The sequence below is a fragment of the Felis catus genome, chromosome B3, assembly GCF_018350175.1.
Source record: "Felis catus isolate Fca126 chromosome B3, F.catus_Fca126_mat1.0, whole genome shotgun sequence".
Taxonomy (NCBI): Eukaryota; Metazoa; Chordata; class Mammalia; order Carnivora; family Felidae; genus Felis; species Felis catus.
In genome coordinates this window covers 5,799,780-5,825,612 of record NC_058373.1, presented here as the reverse complement: position 1 = coordinate 5,825,612, position 25,833 = coordinate 5,799,780, and the positions used below count along the sequence as shown (strand labels likewise).

The following is a 25,833-nucleotide window of genomic DNA, read 5'->3' as shown; positions in this document are numbered from 1 at the left end:
CACGCATCCTTTTCAAATGCACATGGAAAATTCTCCAGAATACATCTCATATTAGGCCACAAAACCAGTCTCAACAAATTCAAAATGACTGAAGTCATACCATGTATCTTTTCTGACCCACAATGCCATAAAACTAGAAACCAACCACAAAAAAAAAAATCTGTAAAGACCACAACTACATGGAGGTTAAATAACATGCTACTAAACAAGGTATCAAAGAGAAATCAGATTTACGTAGAAACAAATGAAAATGAAAATACAATCGTCCAAAATTTTGGGGATGCAGCAAAAAGGGTTCTAAGAGGCAAGTTTATAGCAACATAGGCCTACATCAAGAAACAAGAAAAATCTCAAATAGACAACCTAAACATACACCTAAGCAAGCTATAAAGAGAAGAACAAACAAAATGTAATACCAGCAAATGGAAGGAAATAATAAAGATTAGAGCAGAGGCAGAGAAATAAAAACTAGTATGATTACATCCAAGTAAAGTTTCTGCACAGTGAAGGAAACCATCAACAAAACTAAAAGACAATCTACTGAATGGGAGAAGATATTTGCAAATGACATATCTGATAAGGGGTTAGTATAAAAATATATGAAGAACTCCTACAACTCAACACCAATAGTAATAATAATAAAAATCCAATTTAAAATGAGCAGAAGATATGAATAGACATTTCTGCAAAGAAGACCTATGGATGGATAACAGACACATGAAAAGATGCTCAACATGACCAATCATCAGGAAAATGCAAATCAAAACCACAATGAGCTATCACTTCACACTTATCAGAATGGCTAAAATAAAAAATATGAGAAACAGCAAGTGTTTGTGAGGATACGGGGAAAAAGAAACCCTCATGTACTGTTGGTAGGAATGCAAACTGGTGCAGGCACTGTGGAAAACAGTATGGAAGTGCCACAAAAAATTAAAAATAAAATTACCATATAATCCAGTAATTCCACTATTGGGTATTTCCCAAAGAATATGAAAACGCTAATTCAAAAGGAGATAATGCAGCCCTATGTTTGCTGCAGCATTATTTACAACAGCCAAATTATGGAAGCAGCCCAAGTGCCAATCAACAGATGAATGGATAAAGAGGTGATACACACACACACACACACACACACACACACACACACACACACACAGGAATATTATTCAGCCATAAAAATGAATGAAATCTTGCCACTTAAAAAAACATGGATGGATCTAGGGGGTACAACAGTAAGTGAAATAAGTCAATCAGAGAAACACAAATACCGTATGTTTTAGTCATATATGGAATTTAAGAAACAAAGAACAAAGAAAAAGACAAACAAAAAACAAGGCTGTTAAATACATAGAACAAACTGGTGGTTACCAGAGTGGAGGTTGGGAGGGGGGATGGGACAAAATAGATGAAGGGAATTAAGAATACAGTCATTGTGATGAACACTAGGTTGATGTACAGAATTGTTGAATCATTATGTTGTACTAATGTACTAATATAACACTGTATGTTAATTAAACTGAAATTCTTGAAAAACACATAACAAAATAAAAAGACTGGATCATCATAAAAAACAAAATCTGGGGGGCCTGGGTCACTTAGTTGGTTGAGCTCTTGGTTTCTGCTCAGGTCATGATCTCACAGTTTATGAGTTCGAGCCCTGCAGGCTCTGTGCTGACAATGCAGAGCATGCTTGGAATTCCCTCTCTCTCCCTCTCTCTCTGCCCCTCCCCCACTCATGCACACACACTCTCTCTCGTTCTCTCTCTCTCTCTCTCTCTAAATAAATAAATAAATAAAAACTGTTAAAAAAAGATCTGAGGGACACCTGGTTGGCTCAGTTGGTAGAGCATGCTACTCTTGATCTCGGGATTGTGAGTTCAAGCCCCACACTGGGCATACAGATTACTTAAAAATAAAATCTTTAAAAAATAATAAACAAATAAATAAATAATAAAAAAGAGAATCTGAGGAATGCAATGTTCAGCATGATGAGTATAGTGTATTGCATATTTGAAAGTTGTAAAAGAGTAGATCTTGGGGTGCCTAGGTGGCTCAGTTGGTCAAGCATCCAACTCTTGATTTTGGCTCGGGTCATGGTCTCATGGTTCCTGAGATTGAGCCCCGAGTCATGGAGCCTGGTTGGGATTCTCTCTCTCTTCTCTCTCTGCCACTCCCCGCTAATATGTGTGCTCTCCCTCTCTCTCAAAATAAATAAACATTAAAAAAATCATCTTTGCAAGAAAAAAGTGTATAACCATGTATGGCGATGGATGTTAACTAGATTTATTGTGATCATTTTGCAATTATGCAAATTCTGAATCATTACGTTGTACACCTGAAACTAATATAATGTTCTATGTCAGTTACACTTCAATAAAATAAAAGAGGGGTGCCTGGGTGGCTCAGTCGGTTAAGCGTCCGACTTCAGCTCAGGTCATGATCTCACAGTCTGTGAGTTCGAGCCCTGCGTCGGGCGCTGTGCTGACAGCTCAGAGCCTGGAGCCTGCTTTGGATTCTGTGTCTCCCTCTCTCTCTGCCCCTCCCCTGCTCAGGCTCTGTCTCTCTCTGTCTCAAAAATAAATAAAAACATTTTAAAAAAATAAAGAAAGAAAAGAAAAGAAAAGAAAATCTTAACAGACCTATAAGCAGCAAGGAGCTTGAACTAGTAATCAAAAACCTTCCAATAATGAAAAGTCCAGGACTAAATGACTTCATGGAGAATGCTACCAAATATTTAGAGAACTATTTACACAAATCCTCTTCAAATTTCTCCAACACAGTTGAAGAGGAGGGAACACCCCTCAACTTGTTTTATGAGGCCAGAGTTAAGCATATACCAAAGCCAGACAAAGACATGGGGCGCCTGGGTGGCTCAGTCAGTTAGGCGACTGACTCTTGATTTCGGGTCAGGTCACGATCTCACGGTTAGTGGGATGGGGCCCCATGTTGGGCTGTGTGCTGACAGCACGGAGCCTCCTTGGAATTCTTTCTCTCTGGCCCTCCCCACTCTCACACGAGCCCCCTCTCTCTCTCTCAAAATAAACAAATAAACATTTAAAAGAAAAAAAAACAAAGACACTACAAGAAAAGAAAACCATGCCCAATATCCTTGATAAATATCGATGCCAAAATCCTCAACAAAACATTGGCAGACCAAATTCAACTGCGCGTTAAAAAAGATTATACACCATGACCAAGTGGAATTTATTCCCAGAATGCAAAGATGGTCCAACATGCAAAGATCACACAAGTAAGTGGAGATGTCCTGTGATCATGAATCAGAAAACTGCAGATTGTTGGGGCACGTGGGTGGCTCAGTTGGTTAAACTTCCGACTCTTGATTTCGGCTCAGGTCATGATCTTGCAGTTTGTGAGTTCAAGCCCCATGCCAGGCTCTGCTCTGCTGGTGTGGAGCCTGCTTGGGATTCTGTCTCTCCTTCTCTGTGCCCCTCCCCTGCTCGTGCTTTTCCTCTCTCTCTCAAGATGAATAAATAAACACAAAAACTTTTTTTTTTAAAAGAAAAAGAAAACTGCATATTGTTAACATGTCATTATTACCCAAACTGATCTACAGATCAGCATGATCCCTCTCAAAATCCCAATGACTTTGTGTGTGTGTGCAGAAATTAAAAAAAAAAAAAATCCATCCTAAAATTCACTTGGGATCTCTAGCAACACTGGATAGCCATGTATGATCAAATGATCTTTGAGAAGCATGCCAGGACCTCTCAGTGGGAAAAGGACCACGTCTTCGACAAATGGTGCTAGGAAAACTGGATGTCCATGTCAAAAAATAAAGGTGGATCCTTACTTCATGCCACATATAAAAATTAATTCAGGCGCATCTGGGTGGCTCAGTTGGTTGAGCAGCCGACTTTGGCTCGGGTCATGATCTCACGGTCTGGGAGTTGGAGCCTCGCCCCGGGCTCTGTGCTGACAGCTCAGAGCCTGGAGCCTGTTTCCGATTCTGTGCCTCCCTCTCTCTCTGCCCCTCCCCCACTCACACTCTGTTTCTCTCTCTCTCTCTCTCTCTCTCTCTCTCAAAAGTAAATAAACATTAAAAACATTCAAAAATTAATTCAAAATGGATGAAAGACCTAAACGTAAGACCCCAAACTACAAATCCCCTTGAAGGAAACATCAGGCAAAAGCTTCGCGACGCTCAATTTTGCGATGACTTTTTGGGACACGGCACCAAAACTACAAAAACAAAAGCAAAAGCAGACAGATGAAGATTGTCACCGCACACCCATTTAAAACACAGAAAATCACAAGTGCTGACGAGGACGTGGAGAAATCGGAACCCTGTGCCCTGTTGGTGGGATTGCAAAATGGCACAACAGCCAAGGAGGACAGAGGGCAGCTCCTCAAAGAATGAAAGAGAAGCACCATTTAGATCCACAGTCCCACTTCAGGGTAAAGACTCAAAAGAATTGAAAGCAAGGACTCAAACGGATATTCGTACACTCCTGTCAACGACAGCATTATTCACAAGAGCCAAAGGATGGAAGCAACCCAAACGTCCGTGAGTGGATGATTGAATCAACCAAATGCGGTTTACAAATATGTGTGTGCGTGTATGTATATACGCTATACGTTAGAACGTTGTTCAGCCTTAAAGAGAAAGGCCACCCTGTGACACGCTAACCACGGACGAACCTTGAGAACATCAGGCTAAGGGATGTAAGCCAGTCACAGAAAGACAAATATTGTACGACTCCTCTTATGCGAGGGATCTAACGTAGACAAATTCACAGAGACAAAAGTTAAAGGGTGAGTGCCAGGGGCTGGGGCAAGCGGGAAGTGGGGAGTGTTTGTTTAATGTATACGGTGCCACTGTTGCAAGTAAAAAAGCTCAAAAGATCTGTTGCACAGTAACGTAAATACTCTTAAGACTATTGCACTGCGCCCTTAGAGATGGTGGAAGTGGTAAATTTCATATTATGCGTTTCTGCCACCAAAAGAAAAAAAATTAAGCCATGCCAAAGAAAAAAAGACTTTCTCAGGTGAGTCCCAATGCCCCAGATTTGCAAACCACTGGCCCAAAGGGACTCTGCGTGGCTTCTGGAAAGAAGGGTGGCTGTAGGCGGGGCTGCAAAGGGCAGAGACGTTTGGGTTGGGCAGAGAGGAGGGGGAGGATGTTAAAAATGGAAAGAATTAGTTTAGCAGCAGTATCATTATCATCAGCACGGTCGTTTATTATAAATGTCCCTTGTGTGCCAGGCATGTGGTTCACTCGTGTTCTCTAATGTAACCCATACAACAGCGACTCTGTGGCGGGGGGCGGGGGGGGGGGGGGGTGGTGCCTGCCGGTGCCATTTTACGGACGAGAAGGCAGGTGGCAGTTTGGGAAGAATGAGTGAGGGCCCCAGTCGGCCTGAGGGAAACGGTGCACATACATTGGAAGGGAGAAGGCAGGCCATCAAAGGCCTTGACACAAGGCAGAGACATCACGTGATACCCATGGACATGGGGAGTCATTACAGGTCCTGGAGCGGAAGCGTGTGATTCGAGTGGCGTCTTTAGCAGCCGAACCTGGAAGCTGTGTGCGGAAAAGACCCGACCGTGCCCTGCACTAAGTGGAAACCCAGTCAGTGCGAAATGAGGGACAAATGAGTGACAAAGAGATGTGCAAAGTTGGGGTCAACCCCCGAAGCAGGTGCCCCATTCTCTATCTCCCCCACCCCCAACACTCCCAGGCCTCTCCTTTGAATGACTCGTATCCCTGGGCAGCGGGTCTCCTGGGATCTGCCCTGCTCTGGCTGAGCCGGATCAGAAGGCACAGGGCTTGGGGGCACCTCCCATCCCTGAGCGCGCCCTCTGCTGGAGGCGCCTGGTCTGGCAAGTGTCTGCCGGCCAGTCTGGGCACTGAGCCTCCTTGGCTTTCATTTTTTATTAGAACGATGGGATGTCCTTCGGAGCCTCAGTGATATTAATTACGGCGTAAGGTTTCAGGACAGTGTTCTTTGTTCCATTGGCCTCTGGCGCCCAGACAGTCCAGCCAAAAGGATTGACTTCTCAAGGATTCTGGAATCTCTCCTTCTTCGGCTGTTCAGCATGAGCCTTCAGCCCCGCCAGCTCATCCCCAGGAGGGCCTATCAGGCAGAATCCTGGAGCTCCTGGTAGGTTATGCTGGAGCCTGCTCCTTAGGAATGGAGAATTCGAGAAATCTATCTAAAATTGGACACAGGGTGTAGAGACCAGTTAGTGCCTGGCCTTGCAGATTTGATCTTTTCTCCTTCTGGACCTGAGGCCCCTGCCACAACCACGTTATGCCAGATCTTCAATCAGGCCAAGAAGCATCCGAATTTGACCTCCCTCCTCACATTTATTGGAGGTGGAGGTACCGGGGCAGTACCGTATGACTTGTGCCTGGCCTCCAGACGTCAGTTAGGATCAGAAAAATAACCCAGAACTCTGAACAAATTGGGTTCCAATGATCAATACAAGTTTTATTCAGGGCATGTAGATTACAGCAAACTGAAGAAGGAAGGTCCAGATTTCTAAATAACGTGTTTCACTGTAAAGCTGCTTAGAATGAAGCTCTTCCAGAAACCATCCACACGGTTTTCCACATATACAAGGAAATCCGTCCCTTCCAAATGCACAACACGGTGCTCGTATGTGTTGGGTTGTACACGGATTAATACAGAGCTGAAACTTGGGCCGCCTGGGTGGCTCAGGCGGTTAAGCATCTGGCTCGATTTCGGCTGTGGTCATGATCTCCCGGTTCCTGGGATCGAGCTCCGAGTCGGGCTCTGCGCTGACGGCATCCAGCCCGCTTGGGATTCTCTCTTTCCCTCTGTCTCTGCCCCTCCCCCGGTCGTGGGTACGCACTCTCTCTCGCTGCCTGAAAATAAATAAATCAACTTTTAAATACATAAATATCTGAAACGTGAAAAAAATAAAATAAAATTGGACACGGCTGCCCGTGACGGGACACTAGACTCTTGCGCCGGTAAAGCAAGGTACTGAATGAAGTCTACTCCTGCAGGATTCTTCGGAGAGGGGCCTCAGCCTCACCGGGGGAGCCCCGTAATGGACTCTCGCACGGAGCCCTGGGGTTTGTAAACCTCCTTCAACAGCACAGCCTGGATCCCTGCCGACTGGGCCTTCTTGGCACTGATGCAACTCTGCAGAGCCCAGGATCCCTGGGGCCAAGGCTGCAGGCCCTGCTAACATCCCTTCCAACCGTGAGAGTCCGCACGCTGCCATTCTAAGCCAGTCAAGTAGTATTCGATGAAGGAAGACCAGTACATTTGAAAATCAGACTCGCCCTTGGAGGGTTAAGTATTCATTTCCGAATTAACCCAGGCTGGACTCGGGGGTTCCTGAGTTTCTGATTAGTTTTTCCTCCTTTGGTAACAAAGCAAAACTCAGGGAGACTGAAAAGGCGCCAGGAACCGTGCTAAGTGTTTTACACGTTTCTCTTTCTGTCTGCACAGTAACGTTCTCATGACCATGAATGGAGGCTGGAACGCTCAGAGGTGATCTGTCCCAAATCTCCCAGAGGGAGGCCAGGATTCAGATTCAGGTCCGTCTGACCCCTAAGTGGCTAGCCTGCCTCCTTTCTCCCACTTGAGGCCCTGCCCCGTTTAACAGCCCCCACCCCCAACCACCTCCTCCAGCAGGGAGCCCAGCCCAAGCCCGATTCTGTGCTGCGGCCCTCCCCGCCCTGTCCCCACCATACCCATCCTCCAGGGCCCGAAACAGATGTAGAAAAAGTATGTTAAAAACGTTTGTTTAATGTGCATTGGAAAATGGCAGGACCCAAACCATAGAATATTTAGGCCATCTGGGGCCATATTAGGATTCTAGGGAATTTTACAAGTGTTTCCACATTCCACATTCCAGTCCCCACATCCATCCTGTTGAAAGAGACAAGCGTCTTACCCTCATTTTCCAGATATAACACAAGGCTCAGAGAAGCTGTGACCCACGCAAGGTCACACAGTTGAGGAAAGCATCTCAGCCAGAACTCAAGGGATGTGAGTTTCTGGAGGGGTTGCCGCAGGCTGGGACCCAGCTCCCCGACACCTGGGCCAGCGCTCCTGGCATCGGCTGGCAGAGGGTCGGCATAAAGATCTCCAGACAGCGGCGTTTCGCGTGGCTCTTCCTCCCTAGCACGTGCTGTTTTCTCATTATTCTTCCTCCTTTTGCTTCTCTCCCTTGTCTCTCACCGTAAATTACATCCCTTGTCTAAGGAATAATTAATTCCGCTTAAATAAAGATAACAGCAGCCTCGTTCCTGTGCTCACATGATTACGGACCATCACTTGCAGAGCCAGCTATGGACACGCTCGAGGGGTACCCTACTGCCTGCCGAGCTTTGAACGAGGTGCCAGAGAGGCGCACGCATTAGCTCGTTGCTTCCTCACACGTCTCGGAGATGGGTTTCCACTTGCCCGTTTTACAGATGGGGTAACGGAGGCTCAGAAAAAGGCACTCAGAGAGGCACCTGGGTGGCGCAGTCGGTTGAGCGTCCCACTTCGGCTCAGGTCATGATCTCACAGTCCCTGAGTTTGAGCCCCGGGTCGGGCTCTGTGCTGACCGCTTACTTCAGGCATCGTGCTTTGCCCCATTAGGTCATTCAGTCCCCACAAATGCTCTGCGAGGGGGAGACAGCTTTCCCCATTTTACAGATGAGATAACTGAGTCTCAGTAACGTGCCCCTGGCACACAGCTTGCGAGCAGTGAGATGAGGATTTGGACCCAGATCTGGCTGATGCCTTCCCCACCTCCCTCCCCTCCTAAAAGCCGGGTTCACTATTCTTCCAAACACGGTGCGAATTCTTCCTGCCTCCAGAGAAGGGGCAGGAGAGGCAGGTCTGGTCAGTTTGGCCAGCGGGAGGCTCAGAACACCCTGGGTTCATGTCTCCCTGCTTCTGCCCCAGGCGAATCTGCCAGAAGGCCCACTAATGCAGAAGAGACCAGTGGACGTGAGAGAGAGAGAGAGAGAGAGAGAGAGAGAGAGAACTAGTGAGGGCTCTTTTGGTTGCCAGGTGGCAGAAAACCCAACCCAAACTGGCTTAAGCCAAATGGGTTTATGGCTAATAGAGCAAAACCTCCAGCGCAGCCTGGATCAAAGGCTGAGTCCCATCCCAGCTCCTCGCCTCTGGTCTCCTCCATGATGGCTTCACTTTCCTATCATGGAAAGATGGCGGCCACAGCCCCAAACCTCTTGCCCTCTCCGGAGGAGGGAAAAGGTAGTCCAACAAGTCAGACGACTGGTTGAGTCTCACTGGCTCTAGCTGGCCTGACTTGGCTCAACACTGACGCAGGGAAACATGTGTTGGTTGGCTGGGCACATGCCACCCTTGGGGTGGGGTCAATACCCACCCAGGCATGGCCTTAGAACGGTGGAGGGGGAGCCCTCCAAGCAATATTGGGATTGCATCAAGAGAAGCAAGATGTGGGGGGGGGGGGGTCTTGGATATCAGAAAGAATGAGAAAAACAGAGAGAGAGAGAGAGAGAGAGAGAAAGGAAGGAAAGGAGAGGAAAGGAAAAGAATGCAAAAGTCTAATGACAGCAGGGCCCCTGGGACTCTCCTTGAAAACCCAGCACAGTGATAGAGTCAGCAGGCTTGGGTGTGAATCCCGACTGGGTCAGTTAGCAACCGGGGGGTGGGTGGGTTGGATAAGTCTCTTAACCTCTCTGTTTCTGCTTCCCTAGCTGCAAAAGGGGGCACCTTCTGGAACACCTAGCTAAATTTAACAAGCACTTGCGACCTGCTGGGCACGCTCTAGGCACTTGACGTGATGTAACTAATTTGATCCTCACGATAACCCAGTGAGATAAAGTATTATCCCCACTTAGCAGGTGATAAAACTGAGTCACTAAATGAATTCGTTGACGGTGGCCCAGCCAGCTGGAAGTAATGGTATCTGCCTAACAGGGTTGCAAGAGCTGAAGGAGATAAAGCACAGGGCTTGGCACACAGTTGTTGCTTAATAAATGTCGCTTTTTACCTTGAGTTATCCTGAGAGCAATAGACATCCATTAAAAGGATTTAAGACAGTAAGACTTTAAAGACTGGTCAGAGGGCTCCAGGGTGGACACAGAGAGAGGGTCAGAAGGCTCTTACAGGGCAGCTGGCCCAGGCCCGTGGGAGCCCGGGGGGCCCAGTCGGTTAAGCATCCAACTTTGGCTCAGGTCATGATCTCACCGTTCCTGACTTCGAGCCCCACATTGGTGCTCTGAGCTGAAAGGGCGGAGTCTGCTTGGGATTCTCTCTCTTCCTCTCTCTCTGCCCCTCCCCCACACACGCAAGCGCACTGTATCTCAAGCACCAAAACAAAACACTCAAAATCCCTTTGTCTTCTTCAGCCTGCCCGCGTTGTCCCCTGGTTTCCTCCTAGCTCTGGGAAGCCCCAAAGCCAAGCTTTCCCCATTCTCAGGTGGTCAGCCCTCGGCAAGGAATTCTATTTTGTCTGAGCCTGGCCATCCCACCAGATCTGCTCCCCACACGGGGCCCTGTCGCAGAAAAGGCAGGGAGGCCGTGCGGAGGCAGGACAGGGCCGCCCGCTGCACAGGAGGCCAACTCTGGCAAAATCTCCAGCTAGGAGGATTTGGGCAGGGGGCCCCCTTCTGGCACTGCCCCCTTTCCTCCCTCTGCTGCAGGCTCCCCCAACGTGCCCACGTCCCAAGATGGAGCTGGCCCTGGGGCCCAGAAGGCAAGCTGGAATCGGAACCAGCCATGCTAGCCTTTAGTTGAAACAGCTGTGAGTGTGAACGGTTTCTTCTAGTTTTGTTTTCTGGTGTTTTCTCTTGAGCGACCTGGCTCATGGTATCTTTTCATCATTTATCTATTGGGATTTTACAGTTAAAAAAACTTGGGGCGCCTGGGGGGCTCCGTAGTGGAGCCGCCGACTTCGGCTCAGGTCATGATCCCACGCTTGTGAGTTCGAGCCCCACGTCGGGCTCTGTGCGGACAGCTCAGAGCCCGGAGCCTGCTTCGGATTCTGTGTCTCCCTCTCTCTCTCTCTCTCTCTCTCTCTCTCTCTCTCTCTCTCTCTCTCGGCCTCTCCCCCGCTCACTCTGTCTCTCTCTCTCTCTCTCACAAAAATAAATGTTTAAAAAAGCCTTTTTTAATTAAAAAATCATTTATACAAGCTCTTTATATAATTTTTAGAGATGGCTTTTAAAATATTTAAAAATATTTCACAGTCTACCTTTTTGTTTTTGTCCTCACTTTATCTTTTAAAATTACACAAGCAGGGGTGCCTGGGTGGCTCAGTCGATTAGGCATCAATCTGACTCTCGATTTCGGCTCAGGTCATGATCTCACGGTTGGTGAGTTCAAACCCTGAGTCAGGCTCTGCACTGTCAGAGCTCGGGATTCTCTCTCTCTCCTCTCTCTCTCTCTCTCTGACTCTCTGCTGCTCACGCTCTCGCTCATCTCTCAAAATAAATAAATAAACTTAAATAAATAAATAGGTAAATAAAAAAATTACACAAGCAAATATGAGCCTATTCTTGATGTAAAAAATCTAAATTCCCATGCTTCAAATAAAGCAGATATGGGGTGCATGGCTGGCTCTATCAGTTAAGCATCTGACTTTGGCTCAGGTCATGATCTCTCAGGTTCATGAGTTTGAGCCCCACATGGGGCTCTGTGCTGACAGCTCGGAGCCTGGAGCCTGCTTTGGATTTTGTGTCTCCCTCTCTCTCTGCCCCTCCCCTGCTCATGCTCTGTCTCTCTCTCTCTCAAAAATAAATAAACATTTAAAAAAAAAAAGGGGGAGGTTCTTTTTTTTTTTAATTTTTTTTTCAACGTTTATTTATTTTTGGGACAGAGAGAGACAGAGCATGAACGGGGGAGGGGCAGAGAGAGAGAGAGGGAGACACAGAATCGGAAACAGGCTCCAGCCTCCGAGCCATCAGCCCAGAGCCCGACACGGGGCTCGAACTCGCAGACCGCGAGATCGTGACCTGGCTGAAGTCGGCCGCTTAACCGACTGCGCCACCCAGGCGCCCCCTTTTTTTCTTTTTTTTTTCAAATAAAGCAGATGTCCCCTTGGCCCACCCTCTTCTCCAATCCACTCCACACCCCAAATGCTGTTTGTGGACGTCTGTTCTCACCATGTTCTAGACATTTATACACATGGTATAGTTGCACAGAAATATATAGCTTTGTTTTGTGTGCACTTTTCTTCCTTTTGTGAACATTATACTAATTGCAACTTGATTTCTTCACTTACTAATAGATCTTAGAGAAAATTTTTGTTTTCTTAGCATGGCAAAGTTTGACTTATTTACGTCACCAAAAATGTTCTTTTTTCTGTTGATTTCCTCCATTGAGCCTAAGCTTGAAAAGTTATTCCTTCCCCAGCTGTTTGAAAGTGTCTTTAAGGGGCGCCTGGGTGGCTCAGTCGGTTAAGCGTCCGACTTCAGCTCAGGTCACGATCCCACGCTTGTGAGTTCAAGCCCCGCGTCGGGCTCTGTGCTGACAGCTCAGAGCCTGGATCCTGTTTCAGATTCTGTGTCTCCCTCTCTCTGAGCCTCCCCCGTTCATGCTCTGTCTCTCTCTGTCTCAAAAATAAATAAACGTTAAAAAAAAAATTTTAGAAAAAAGAAAGTGCCTTTAATGTTTTAATGGTTTGATCTATTATTATTATTACTATTATTATTAAAGTCCAAATAGAAGCTATTTGCTGTATTATTATGTAAGGTAAGAATAGAATCCCCCCCCACCTCAACTGCTGTTAGCCTAAAATAATTTTTTTGGTTTTTTTAATGTTTATTTATTTTTGAGAGAGAGAGAGAGACCAAGTACAACTGGGTGAGGAGGGGAGAGCAGAGAAAGAGGGAGACACAGAATCTGAAGCAGGCTCCAGGCTCTGAGCTGTTAGCACAGAGCCCAACGTGGGGCTCGAACTCACAAACCGTGAGATCATGAACTGAACCAAAGTCAGACATTTAACCAACTGAGCCATCCAGGCATGCCAGTCCAAAATAATTTTTAAAATAACCCTCTTTTGGGGGCACCTGGGTGGCTCAGTCCGTTAAGTGAGCAACTCTTGGTTTCAGCTCAGGTCATGATCTCATAGTTCATGAGTTCCGGCCCTGAGTCGGGCTCCGTGCTGATAGTGCAGAGCCTGCTGGGGATTCTCTCTCCCTCTCTCTCTGCCCCTCCTGAAATCTCTCTCTCTCTCTCTCTCTTTCTCTCTCTCTCTCTCTCTCAAAATAAATAAACTTTAAAAGTAAAAATAACAATAACCCTCTTCTTCCGATGACAGTACTTGGTGACCTGTTAAATTAGTCCGTGGATTGTTGTCTTCTGAGCTACCTACTTTAACCTATTAAAATAATTGTACACCCTTTCAAGAAGAACTTAAACAAAAAAATAATAAAATAACGACATCTTTGCCCTAATAGCACCCAATTTTAAATATTGTAATTTTCCAATATGTTTTATATAGAGATCTGTTCCCTCCATTCTTACTCGCGTTGTACAAAATTGTCTTTGAAATTCTACCTGTTTGTGTTGCTCAATGAATTTTATAATCTTTTGGTAAAAGTTTGAAAGAGAATCACATTCAGATTTGCGCTAAGCTTGTAAATTCACTTGACCTTTCTACATGCACATTATTCAACCTTTACCTCAGGTGCGGGGTCTGTCTCTCCCTATTCAAGTATTCTCTTGGAAAAAAAAAAAAAAAAGGCAGTTTTCTTCACATAGAAAATGCTATATTCTGGTTTGACTTATAGAACACGGGGTTCCTCACGCCTCAAAACTATAAAAGACACCCTCCCCCGCCCCAGTAAAACCCTCTGGACTGAGAACTCTGGGGGAGAGTGTTCTTGATACCTTTCCTAAATCCTTCCTCAATGCATTTATTCATTAAAGTAGTATTTATTTCAAATGCCTGCTGCGTGCCAGGCCCAGGTTCTGTGCAGTAGGTATACAGCAGGAAGCCACACAGTTTTCTTACAATTATCTCAAAATAAAACATTTAATTAAAAAAAACACAATTATGTCAAAATAAAAAGTTTAATTAAAAAAAAAAATTCTCTCTTCGCAGGAAGCTCCTATTCCAGTGGGGAGAGAGGAAGGGAAACAAGTAAGCAATTAGGCATATGTCATATCAGATGGTGTGAAACGCTGTGGGGAAAATGGAAACACAGGGGGGTGGGGGGCGTGGGGCTTTGGAAAGTGGGCCTGGGGACCGCTGTCTGTCCAGGGTGTTTCCGAGCAGAAACTGAAGGAGGTACTTTAGAGTTTCTACTTTTGATTCTGTCAAACCGAGGAACTTCTCCATTTTTTCTTTTCCCCAGAAAATTACCTATTCCGGGTGCCTGAGTGGCTAGGTGGGTTAAGCGCCTGGTTTGGTCCGACTCTTGATCGCGGCTCAGGTCATGGTCTCCAGGTTGGTGAGTTCGAGCCCCGCATCAGGCTCCGTGCTGACAGTGTGGAGCCTGCTTGGGATTCTCTCTCTCTCTCTGCCTGTCCCCTGTGCGCGCTCTCTCTCTCTTTCTTTCAAAACAAAACAAAACAAAACACAAAAAAAAAAACTTAAAGAAAGAAAATTACCTATTTCATTGGAGTTTTCAGATTTGTCAGCAACTTCATGTAAGATCCTTTTATATTTTTCTTTTTAAGATCTGTTTGTTATTCCCACCATTTTTCACCTTGTGTTCTTGTGTGTTTCTTTTTCTTCTTTGTGATGTTTATCCATTGTATTTTTCAGATCACTTTTACAAAGAGAACCAACTCAAGGACACATGCATCAATGGGACCGTTTTCCATTTTCCTGTTCTTTTTGGCTTTTTTCCCGATCGCTTCCTTATTTTTGTTTGGGGTTTTGTTTTTTAATGTTTCTAAATTGTGTGATGAGTGTTTCGTTTAACTTTTTCTGAGTTTAATAGTAAAATCATCTTAAAAGCTAAATAACTTTTTGAGTAACGCTTTGCACACACACTGTTGGTTTTGGTAGATTTGGTTCTTCCTGTTATCTTCCAAACGAACATTTTATTCTTCGTTTTCTCCTTTATCTAAGAGCTATTGTGGAGAATTTTAAATTGTCAATTAACATTTATGTCTACTTTTAGCATATCGTAAACAAACGATGTGGCCCATATGATGTCTCTATTTCAAATTTATTGAAGGGGGCACCTGGGTGGCTCGGTCAGTTGAGCGTCTGCCTCTTAATTTCGGCTTAGGTCATAATCCCAGGGTCATGGGATCAAGACCCATATCAAGGCCCCACACTGAGCATGGAGCCTGCTTATGATTTTCTCTCTCTCTCTCTCTCTCCCTCTGCCCCTCTCCCCCGCTGTGCTCTCTCTCTCTCTCAATTAAAAAAATCAAATTTATTGGAATTTTCTTTAAGGTTGAAAATTCCAGTTTGTTGTGGGAGGGGTGGGTGGCCCTGGGTGGCTCAGTTAGTTGAACCTCCAACTCAAATTTGGCTCAGTCATGATCTCACTGTTCGTGAGTTCCAGCTCCATGATCAGCTATGTGCTGACATTGTGGAACCTGCTTGGGATTCTCTCTCTCTCTCTCTCTCTCTCTCTCTCTCTCTCTGCCCCTCCCCCACTTGTGCGTGCTCTCTCTCTCTCTTTGTCTCGCTTTCTCTCTCTCTCAGTATAAATAAACAGTTTTTAAATTTTTATTTATTTTTGAGAGAGAGAGAGAGAGAGTGTAAGCAGGAGAAGGATAGAGAGAGAAGGAGACACAGAATCCGAGGCAGGCTCCAGGCTCTGAGATGTCAGCACAGAGCCTGATGTGGACCTTGAACTCACAGACTGAGAGATCATGCCCTGAGCCGAAGTCAGGCAATGAACCTACTGAGCCACCCAGGCGCCCCTAAATAAACATTTTTGTAAAAAGCAAAAAGAACTCCTTTTTTTTTTTTAAGTTTATTTATTTATTTTGAGAGAGAGAGAGAGAGAGAGTTTGTAAGCTGGGAGAAGGGCAGAGAGGCGGAGACAGGATCCCAAGCAGGCTCTGTGCTGATAGGGCAGGCCTGGGGCTCGATCCCACCAAGCGAGAGATCGTGACCTGAGCTGAAATCAAGAGTCAGACACTCAACCAACCGAGCCACCCAGGTGTCCCGAAAATTCCACTTTTAGAAGTATTTTGTGGATCCTGGAAAACAGGCTGAGGAGCTTGCAGCCCAAGCCAAGAGTCAGTACCTCCAGGAACTGGGAGAAAAGAGCAGTCTGTGAACAAGAAGTAAGCTTAAGGGGAAGTGACTTTGATGCCAAGAGGACAAAGAACGGGCTTTTTTTCGGGAGCAACGAGGGGCCAGGCTCTGGGAAAGGCCCTTTGCATGGATTGTCTCCTTCAGCAGTGAGGTAGGATGCCTCAGAGCAGGAAACTGGGGGGTAAGGAACTTCCTAAAGTCTATTCCCTGCTCAGACTCTTCCCTTGTTTGGCTGAGCGGATTCCCGCCTTTCTTTCAAGACTCCTTTCAAACGTCACCGCTTCTAAGAAGTCTTCCCAAAGCCAAGAGCTGGGCTCTCCTGTTCCTGCCTAAGTCATCACTAGTCTTACACGCGTCACCCTCGGTTGCCCGGGAGACTCTTGAGGGTGGCCGGCACAGGGCAGATTCTCGGTAAATGTTTGTTGATGAGGCGAAGATTAAAGGCAGAAGAAGGAGACCAAGAAGAGAATTCGTGTCTGAAGATTCGACACAGCCGAGCCATCACCCTGAGGTACCCCTCCCCTGTCCCTGCCAAGCAGGTGATGCCTGGGGGTGTTACAGGTAATCATGCTAACATTAAAAGCCCCTTCTGTTTGCAGAGTGCTTTGCTGTCTACACAGCATCACCTTGCAGGCATCATCTCATCTGACCTTCTTGAGCCTAGGCTGCCCTCAGCCCATTTTCCAAGCAGTGAAGCTTTCAGAGGCAGAGTGTGGCCAAGGTCACACAGCTGGCAAGTTGCCACAGCCAAGAGCTCCTGAGACTCAAGTCGTGGCCGCATTCAAACTTGAACTCAGGTCCCTCCTGATGTGAAAGCAGACACAGACACACACACACACCCCTTGCCGCCTTGGTGAAGACTATAAATTCGCCTCCTGTCTTGCTTGGCATCATGGCTTCACAATGGAGTCTTTCTTTTCCAGACAACATGTTTAATTAATGCCTTAAAGGAAATTCACGAGCGTGATCCCTGATGCCATATGCTTATTCGTTCATCTTTTCTTAGGAGGGACAGTAGACATTTGCTGAGCTCCTGTCGATGAACACAGCGCCAAGGACTCGGCGAGTCCTGGACACCGTGACCCGCACGTAGGCCTTCAGGGCAGCCCTGCCCACGGCCCACCCACCACCCCCAGGCCTGCCTCCTCCTCCCCGCGCCTAGCGGTTACCACCCTACCACCGGGCACCCTCTTGATTTCCCTTCATAAAAAGCCCCATTCTCCTTGTGCACAATACACTTTCACAATAGATAGTCTATTCAGCCCGGAGCCCAAACCAGCAGCAACCAAAACGCTAGTTCCTCTTTACCGTTAGGTCTTCGAACGTTCCCAAGGGAGGAGACCTAATTGCGTCCTGCAGAATTAACTTCCTGTTTGCTCGCCTGTCGCTTCTAGGGACTGGAAGCCCCTTGAGGGTCTGGCCTGGGTCTTTTCACTGCCGCCTAAGGAGAAGAGATCTTCATTGCTTAAAATAATACAATCAGGGGTGCCTGGGTGGCTCAGTCGGTTAAACGTCGACTTCGGCTCGGGTCACGATTCCACGATCTCACAGTTTGTGAGTTCGAGCCCCCTATCAGGCTCTGCCCTGACGGCGCAGAGCCTGCTTCTGATCTTCTGTCTCCCTCTCTCTCTCTGCCCTCCCCCCCAAAAAACATTAAAAAAAATAAGATTATTATCAGCATAGAAATTCGGCAAACAGACTGAGAAAAAGAAGAAAATAAAAATCACCTATAATTCCCACAGACAGAAATAACTCTCGAAAGTTGTTTGTGTTTCCTTCCCAGCATTTTATATGTGTTTTTTGGGATAAATCTATATGTATATGCAAAATTGTACAAAAATATAATTCTGATGCCTATGCAATTTTGTATCTCGCGCAGATTACAAACATTTCCCATGTCATTAAATATTCTTCAAAAACGTGGTTTTTTTTTATTTTTTTTTTCAACGTTTATTTATTTTTGGGACAGAGAATGAATGGGGGAGGGGCAGAGAGAGAGGGAGACACAGAATCGGAAACAGGCTCCAGGCTCTGAGCCATCAGGCCAGAGCCCGACGCGGGGCTCGAACTCACGGACCGCGAGATCGTGACCTGGCTGAAGTCGGACGCTTAACCGACTGCACCACCCAGGCGCCCCAAAAACATGGTTTTTAATAGCCAAAAAGTACTACATCAAATGTGCATGCCATAGGCTCTTCAAACATTTCCTCATTGTTGAATACTTAGGTTACTTCCTCCCTTCTCCTTATTTTTTTTGTCTGCAATCTTTGCCAACATAAATAATACTTTGATAAACACCCTTAACATACATTTTTGTCCACCTCGCTGATTCTTTTTTTTTTTTTTTAAGTTCACTTATTTATTTTTAAGTAATCTCTACATCCAACATGGGGCTCAAACTCAAGTCACATGACTTGAGTTTGGCTCTTCTGACTGAGCCAGTCAGGCATCCCCCACCCTGCTGATTGTCTCAGATTTCTAGACACCAGTGTGCTGTTTTGTTTTGTTTTGTTTTGTTTTGTTTTGTTTTGTTTTGTTTTGTTTTGTTTTAAGTAGGCTCCACACCCAGCATGGAGCCCAACTCAGGGCTTGAACTCACAGCCCTGAGATTGAGGCCTGAGCAGAGATCAAGAGCCGGATGCTTAACATGACTAAGACACCCATGCACCCATTTCTCTCAGATTTCTAGAATGAAAGTTACTGAATTAAAGTAGCTTTGAAACTTGTCTATTTTCCAGGCTGTGTACTGATTAGCCCTCCCATAGCCATACGTGTCGTCATTGTGGCTTTTACGTATTTGTTTTTAACTGTTTGGTGAAGCTGGCAGTTTCCTGTTTATGGTCGATGGCCTTTGTTTCTTTGGGCATATTTTTATTCTTATATTTTTGCAAATAAGGCCAGTGAAATTATGGATCCAAGTGATGATGGGAATTAACTCACGCAGATGTGCACCATCGGTCACAAGGAAGGGGTCAGAGGAGCTGGATTATTCGATGGCACCCTGTCATTCCTCCTGGGAAAATAATTTGCAAATGTCAGATGTTTGCCCCCACCTGTCCACACAGACTTTTGCTTTTCTTTGGGTTTGCCCTGCAAACCCTGGTGATTCCTAAATTATTACTATACTTCTGAGGACCGTGAGTGGGTGCCCATTTTCTGTGGGACGTCAGTCCCTAGCCTCGTTCTCAGTGACCCTCCACCCGTTCTGGGTCTCCCGGCATCCAGCCCGTCCGTCCACCTCCGCTCTCCGCAGTCCCTTTTAATTCAACCCTGGGGTCCTACGCCTTCCATTGGCGGGATTCCAGTCGGGAGGTTTGATACTAAAAATCCAGATGTTGAACACTGCAAAGGCACTGATATATTTTTTAAATGTCTGTTCTGTCAATGAAAGAAACATTTTAATATTCACCTGCTAATCTCCAAGCGGTTACTCTGGCGAACACATCAATCGAGACACTGGAGAGCTGTGTTTCATCCCTTCTCTCAGCTTACAAGATCCCTCAGATTTTCGGAGATGGGCATGAACATTCTGGAAGGCCTGTGGCATGAATGCATCCTCCCTCGGGGAGATCATGAGGATTAGTAAACCTTATAATAACAAACCTTCCTTCCCATTTCAGCTCTAGGCAGGCAACCATGGCATGCCCAGGAGAGGCCTCCGTTTACTGAGTCTGCCTCACAACTGCTGATTTCTTCCTCTCTCGTGGGAATCTGGCGTTCCTCGCTCGGTTGGGGAAGTAGAGGGGACTTGGCTGAACAGTCTTGGCAGCTGTCGGACTGTGTATCTAGGCCCTTGCTGGTAGCTCCTGACATTCACATAAGCTTTACAACTTATGAACTACAGCGCCACGGGCCCCGTCTCACATATGACCTGCTTTCGTGCCTCCCAACTACCCCCAGACGTGGACCCTAATGAAATTAAAAAGGTGCCAGAGAAGGAAATGGGTCACCTGCCCAGACCGGTTCTCACCGGCAATCCGTGAGAGAAAAAGGTATCAGGGAGGTAGGTGGAGAGCACAGTTACTCTAAAGAAAGGGAGAAAACGGGGCGCCTGGGTGGCGCAGTCGGTTAAAAGTGTCTCAGTGATTTCGGCTCAGGTCACGATGTTACAGTTCATGGGTTCGGGCCCCACGTTGGGCTCTGCTCTGGAGGTGCGTCGCCTGCTTGAGATTCTCTCTCTCCCTCTCTCTCTGCCCCCCCCCGCCCCCGCCGTTTCAAAATAAACTTTACAAAAAGAAGAAGAAGAAAAGGAGAAAACAGACTTGCTGGAAAGAAATCCTAACTAGAAACTCTGATTCAGTCGCTCCATAGCTGTGACCTTGGGAAGTTTTGTGGGTTTTTTGTAACATTTCTGTGCGTCAGGCTCCTCGTATGCAAAAGGATGACCAGAATACGACATCTACCTGGCGTAAAGGTGCCTGTAGAAATCTGTTTATCATAGTAGGTTCATAAAAGTGGAAACATCCTACAGTGCAACAATTAATTTGTTTAAACAAATTAAGATACATGCATATATGTATATATGGAATGGCATCATTCATTAGCAGTGACCCTGTGTTTCTAAACAGGGAGAGATATTTGTGGCCTATCACTGGGTAGATATCGTTGTAGGGGCGCCCGGGGGCTCAGTCAGTTGGGCGTCCGACTTCGGCTCAGGTCATGATCTCAAGGCCCGTGGGTTCAAGCCCCGCATTGGGCTCTGTGCTGACAGCTCAGAGCCTAGAGCCTGCTTCCGATGATTCTGTGTCCCTCGCTCGCTCTGCCCCCTCCCCCACTCGTGTTCTGTCTCTCTCTCTCTCTCTCTCTCTCTCAAGAATAAAACATTAAAGAAAATAAAAAAAAAAGTGGTTGTAATTCAGTTGGTATAGGGTTATGCCATTTTTGTTAATTTTGTGAAAATAACATATTTACATGTGTAATCATTCATCTGTTTAACAAGATTGACTTTGGAGTTTTATTATGATGTGCATTTACATGTGGATATGTGGGTATAAAACACCCAAGAATATACACCAAAATATAATGTCTCTACAGGGGGTTCTTTCTCAGTTTGGCTTAGCTGATTTTCAAATTCTTTCACAATGAACTTGTGTCACAGAGAAATAATAGAAGTATAAAATGTTTACAATGCAGGAACTGGAACGTCGGTGTCTGCCTCCAACCGGGGGGCGTTTTCCTGGTGCCAAGTTCATCTGCAGGTTGCTGGGGGAATGAGGAACCCAAGCAAAGGCCTGAGAGGTTTTAAGAGATTTAATTCGGGCTCTGGAGGAGTCGATAATCTCTTTCTCTCCCTCTCCCCCCCTCAGTGTGAACTTCTGTGTCTACTTCTCTTCGCTGAGCAAACACAGCCAGGTGTCTGCTCAGAGGGGCCCTCCTGGATTTTATGAGGCCTCCCTCTTCTAATTCTTGTTTGTTCTTCAGGCAGGCCACAACTCCACGGAGCAGGCCAGGCCTCTGCAACTGCAGTCTTCCCATTTCCAGGATGTGAAATTTCCGAGACATCCAGGATGTCCTGGCCGTCCTGAGCAGGCTTTAGGCGTTCCCCAGTCCCAGTGAACCCACTGGGACACGGCATCTTTGAAGGAATGCTTCCTCCACAGACAGCCCATCACGTTTCTGACACGGTGAGTCATTTTGGTTTCGGCCCAGAACGTAAAGTCATTCCCAGGTTGTAAGGGCACCTCCCTGGCAGTCACTCCCCGATTTATAATAATAATGAATAAAAGTCACCAGGTATTGGCACTTATGCACCACACGCTAGGCATGGGCTCAGTTAAGCCTCACAACAACCCTGGGGGTCAGGTGTTTTCATCCCCATGTTACAGATGGGAAACTTACATCAACTTGCCCAGGAAATGCAGCCAGTGAGCCCCCCGCCCTTAAGACACAAGACCCCGTCTCTGCACCGCGCAAGACTTCTTGACCCCATTTTATAAGTGAGGAAACCGAGTCTACGTTATTCACTGAGACTGTTGTTCGCCCAAGTTCTTGAAGTTAGCAAGTGGGAGAAGCTAAAATTTGAACATCTCGCTGATAGGGCCCCGCTGCCTGACTCGTGCCCTGACACGGTCCCCACTCGCCCCTCCCTGACTTGTGTGCCCTGACCTTCCTCACTCCCCACTCCCCCACTGTACTCCACACTGCAGCAAATACTTGTGGCTATTCCAAGAATCTGTGAGAATGTGCTCTCTTGCCCTGGGGCCTTTGGACAGGCTGTGCCTTCCCATGCGTTTGTCTGGCACAGGCCTACTTTTAGATGTCACCTCCCGCAGGAAGCCACCCCTGATCACCCCGGTTCCAAGAACGCTCTGTGGTGCCTCCTTGGTTCATTCATGGCATTGCGGCTGCCGGCCTCCTGGCTTCTTCCCCTCCCCTGCGGGTCTACAAAGCCTAAGCGAGGGCCACGTGTGCTGGCGGCCAGGTCCTCAGCATCCAGCACAGGAGCGGGCACAGAGTAGGGACTCGGTAAGCATTTGTTAAATGAATGTTTGATTATCGGAGCTGCGTTTTGCTTTGTTTGGAGGACACAGCTGAGGTGCGCTGAGGGGGGAGTATATAAATAATGACAGCAATGTGGCTTCCCTTCTATCCTATTTAGAGGGCTTAGTGGGCCAGTGCGCTGGGGTCATCCCGGGCTCAGTGCCCTGATGTGAAAACCATGGTGTCCCCCTGGCTGAAGCAGTCTCCGGCTACTGTCTTCTCACTCCCAGTCAGAAACAAACCACGTTCTGAGCGACTGGAGTCATTGCTCACAACACCGGGAGCCGGTTTAGGGTGGGGCGAGGGGCAGTGGCCTTGGGGCTCCAGTCTCTAAAGGCCCGGGCCTCTGGGCTGGGGGGGAGGGGTGAAGAGTGGCAGGTCCCGTCCCCGGGAGGCTGCAGTCACTGGGGGAGAGACAATGGGGCTCAGCATCTGCTCCCCGCTGGGAGAAGGGACCCTCCAGTGAAAAGCCAGGGAGAGCAGGGAAGTGTGGGAGGAATTGATGAGGAGAAGGGGTGGAGCCAAGGAGAAGCAGCCGGGAGGAAGGAAGAGAAGGGGAAGGAAGAGAAGAGGGAGGGGTGAGGATTCAGGCTTTCCTTCCTCTCGATGACCCGGTCCCGGGCTGCAGCCCGCTCCGGCATTGTTTCCTGCGGAAACCCTGGGGGCCCACGGAGACCTCACGTTTCTCCCCAGCCCCTTGGCGGCAGCCCCCGTCCGTGGGTCAGGCATCCAGCAGGTGCTCAACGCTTACTTGGGAAAATGAGAAATGTGGCCAACTTTGCTCAGGGAACTTTTCCCTTGCCTTCTCCCCACTTCTCCGGAGAAGCTGAGGGCAGAGCAGGTCTTGGGAGCACGCCCAGGAGCCCCATGAATAATTGACCCTTCCTGGCGGCTCTGCCCGGCTCAGTCCGAGGACTCCAGACCGGCCCAAGCGTCGGAGTCGAGAAGCGGCTCCGAGTGGCGGGCGTTCGGGAGGTTGGAAGCCGAAGGTCCGGCCTGCCCGGGGAGCGGGGTCTGGGGGGGCGGGGGGGGACGGGGGGAGGCCAGGCGGTGGCAAAGCCCGCGGCCCCGCGGGGAGGCGCCTGGGGCCCGACCCCCCGCGCCGCGAACGGCCACGCCTCGGCGCCCCCCAGCCTCGCTCCCGGGGTGGGGGTGGGGGGCGCGGCCCAGGCCCCGGGATCGGAGAGCCCTCGGGGGCGGGGGGACGGGGTGGGGGTGGGGGGGGGGCGATCCCAGCGCCTCCTCCGAGCCCCTTCCCACCCCGGCCCCGGCGCTCGCAGCCCGCGCCGCTCCCTCGAGTCTGGCCGTCCAGGGCTCTGCAAACAGCTGTTTAAAGGCTCTTTTACAGTTCAGTGCTCTGCGGGGATGTTTGTTCCAAGCCCATCTGCCTACTTTAAAAATATATAAGTAAAGAACACACCCAGCCTTCCACCCCTGGCTGGGGAGGGGCGGGCTCGGCGGCCCCCGCCCGCACTTCGGAAGGAGCCGGCACCCAGCCGCCGCCGCCGCGGCCCCCGCCCCCGCCGACCCTCCTCTCGGGAGGACGCCCCGGGCTTCCCAGGGGGGAGGGGGCGCGCAGCCCCCGGGCCCCCTTTGTGCGGGGCAGGGCCGGGCCCCCCATTTCCATGCGAGGTTCAGACGCTCCCCCTCTCCCCCGCTTCAGTTAATCTTTGTTCCCCTTTTCTGCTGAGAGGAGAAAAAAAAAAGAGAGAGAGAGAGAGAAAGAAAAGGAGGAAAAAAGGCGTGACTTGATTTTCAAACGAAACTCCCACAGCAAACAAAACCCTTTTAGAGAAATAAGAAAGGAGGAAGAAGGAAGAAAAGAGGGAAGAAAAAAAAAGGAGAAAGAAAACCCTCCAGGGCTTTCAATTTGAGTGGGAGAGTTGAACCGAAAGAAAGAGAAAGAAAGGAAGAAAAATCCTCTCTGCGGTAGAAAGAGAAAAGAAAACTTGGGCTGACAGGAGGGGGGTGCTGGAGGGGGGGGTGGAAGGAAGTGAGAAAACAAAAGAGAGATAAAAGGGCTGCTTTTCTGTCTCTCTTCCTCTGCGAGCTGGGTTAGGAGGAGCTGTTTTGCATCCCTTCACGTCAGCCCTGCCTCATTCCCTTCTTCCAGGGAGGGAGAGAGAGCGAGCGAGCGAGAGAGCGAGCAGGAGGGAGAGAGAGCGAGAGAGGAGAGGGAGAGAGGAGGGGGGGAGAGAGAGGGAGAGAGAGAGAGAGGGAGAGAAAGAGAGGAGCCGGAGGGAGGGCGGCAGGAGCAGGCGGCGGGCGCGCGTGGAGGCGGGCGGCGGGCGCGCAGCAGCAGCCCGGGCGGTGGGCAGCCAGGAGCCCCCGGCCCGGCCCCGGCCCCGGCCCCGGCCCCGGCCCCGGCCCGCCGAGGGCCCCCAGCGCAGGAGCCGCGCCCGGACCAGGGTGAGTGTCCCGCGCGGCCCCCCGGCCCCCGGCCCCGCAGCCCCGGGCGGCGCGCCGGCGGGGGCGCGGGGGGCGCGGGGGTGGGTCGAGGCGGCGGCGGCCGACCCGCCCCCCGCCTCTCCCCGGGGACGGCCGCGCGCAGGCCCGCGCCGCGCTGCAAACATGTCGTCTTTTCCTTTCACTTCCACATTCCCTCATGCCGGGGAGCTGGAGGGAGAGAGGGAGAGCCGGGGAAAGAGGGAGAGATGGCGTCTGGGGGGGGGGGGGGGGAGGGGGAAGGGAGGGAGGGAGCGAGCGAAAGAGGGCGAGAGCGAGGAGAGCGCGCGAATGAGAGAGAGAGAGAGAGAGAGAGAGAGAGAGAGAGAGAGAGAGAGAAGCAGAAATGAAAGGAAAGCGCCGCGGTGGCGGTGGCGGCGGCGGCGGCGGAGCGGGAGGCCGGGGAGGCGGCGGCGGCGGCGGCGGCTCCCGGGCCCGCACGTGGGTGTCCCGGCGCCCCGCGCGCTCCCCCCGCACCCGGCCCGGGACTCAAAGTTTCACCCCCTCGCCGCGCCGCCCCGCCCCTGCGGCTGCCCACAAACTTTATTCTCCGGTGCGGGGGGGGGGGGGGGTGGGGGGACGGTTACGGCGCGTCCCCGCCGTCCCGGGAGGGGGGGTGGTGGTGGCGGGGGAGGGCCGAGCGGACTGAGGGGGGGGGCTGGGGGTGCCCCCCGAGGGCAGCCGGCGGCCGCACGTCGTGCGCTGCGGGACCCCCGCCTGGCCGGCGTCGGGGCGCCCCGGGCCGGGGACCTGTTG

General features: G+C 49.1%; 1 protein-coding gene and 1 long non-coding RNA gene across 4 annotated transcripts in view; one reads left to right on the top strand and one right to left on the bottom strand.

Moving 5' to 3' along the window:
* Nucleotides 1–14,024: 14,024 nt before the first annotated feature.
* On the bottom strand, nucleotides 14,025–20,298 carry LOC109500489. The gene is made up of 4 exons (XR_002158052.3): nucleotides 19,562–20,298; nucleotides 19,093–19,165; nucleotides 17,461–17,593; nucleotides 14,025–14,480 (listed from the first exon to the last, which is right to left on the bottom strand). It is a non-coding gene; the product is annotated as an uncharacterized LOC109500489 (long non-coding RNA).
* Nucleotides 20,299–22,990: 2,692 nt separating this feature from the next.
* ZNF710 (zinc finger protein 710) overlaps nucleotides 22,991–25,833 on the top strand; it is a 71,327-nt gene continuing 68,484 nt past the window's right edge. The window contains exon 1 of one of the 3 annotated variants that reach the window (XM_006932256.5): nucleotides 22,991–23,368. The gene's annotated coding sequence lies outside the window, so the exon portion shown is untranslated. Of the gene's footprint in view, nucleotides 23,622–24,911; nucleotides 25,042–25,833 lie in introns of those variants that run through there. The other 2 variants (XM_019831873.3, XM_023254910.2) reach the window with 2 other exon arrangements.